The 1,238-nt window shown below is 32.4% G+C and overlaps 1 protein-coding gene across 1 annotated transcript in view; it reads left to right on the forward strand.

Moving 5' to 3' along the window:
* Window positions 1-1,238, forward strand: part of LOC119587080 (kinesin-II 95 kDa subunit-like) — a gene marked incomplete in the record, with an annotated part of 26,489 nt that overhangs the window by 18,482 nt on the left and 6,769 nt on the right.

Genomic DNA, 1,238 nt, shown 5'->3' on the forward strand with positions numbered 1-1,238 from the left:
CAGGAAACTATGTAAATATTTCATCAGATCAGTATACTAATTTAATGTATAGTGTACAGTGGATAGGATACTGGTTTTGGGAGTGAAATGACCTGTTTTTTTCATTTCTTCAAGTGAGAGAATGTGCCTAAGTCAGTTTCTGGAATGTATCTTGTATTTCATTGGTCTTGTGTTGCTCTTATATATACAAAATGTTATAAGGGTAAATCTTGATTAACACCTAGGGTTATTAATTCAGAATTACTAACATTATAAATGCTTATTAACAATTTATATATACACATTTATATATGTATGTTTGCAAACTTTGTATGCTGTTTGTAGTTTTATGAGTAGGATAGTCACTTTCAGTAGGATTAGCAAAGTAATAAAATTTACTCAGTTTCCTTTAAATCTTTTCAGAGTAATGATGATTTTTATGCATATGGATGTAAATTAGTCTTTGCATTTTTTGTATGTCAGATAATATATCCTTTTTCTTTAGAAATATCCTTCCATCTTCCAAACATAATTTGTATCCACTAATGCCATAAAGTAATCTTAGTCTTGTAAACTTTTGTGAGGTTATATAGGCCCAGATTTTAGAGCACTAGAAACATCAGAAAGAATCATATAACAATTTATTGTTTTGATAAGCATTTGTACAAGTACTTGTTCTGTTGCCACTGCCACATCATCTTGGAGAATGGAACACCAAACTGCAATAATGAATAAGCAGATATGTAGGGAGAATTATGCAATCCTCATAGAGAAAAACATCAGTCAGTTGAAAAGAGGAGTACTGTACAGGTTATTGTGCATTATCATGTGATGCCAACTATATTGTGGTTCTCCAAAAATGAACAAACAAGGTGTCCTTGCTGGATTTCAAAACATGCCAGAAGATATTATTTTGCCTAAAGCTTTTGTAGATCTTGCCTTATGTATTTTGATATTTTGGTGAGGAAGAACATACATATAAGTACTTCTGTTTGGATTATTTATTCTGTGATTGTAGGTGATTGCAAAGATAGGAAGTGTTATCATGCAATAATGGAAGAGAATAAGGGAGATAAGAAGGAAGATAAGGCAGAGGGTAAGGAGGAGAGTAAGGAGGATGATAAGAAAGAGGATAAGAAGGACAAGGAGGGTAAGGAGAAAAGTAAGAAGAAGGAAGAGAAGAATGGGAAGAAGAAAGAAAAGGAGTTGAAAGTAAGAGTAAGATTAAGATGAGTAAATGGAAGAGGAAGAAGGAAAGG

Source organism: Penaeus monodon, chromosome 22 (genome assembly GCF_015228065.2).
Source record: "Penaeus monodon isolate SGIC_2016 chromosome 22, NSTDA_Pmon_1, whole genome shotgun sequence".
Classification (NCBI taxonomy): Eukaryota; Metazoa; Arthropoda; class Malacostraca; order Decapoda; family Penaeidae; genus Penaeus; species Penaeus monodon.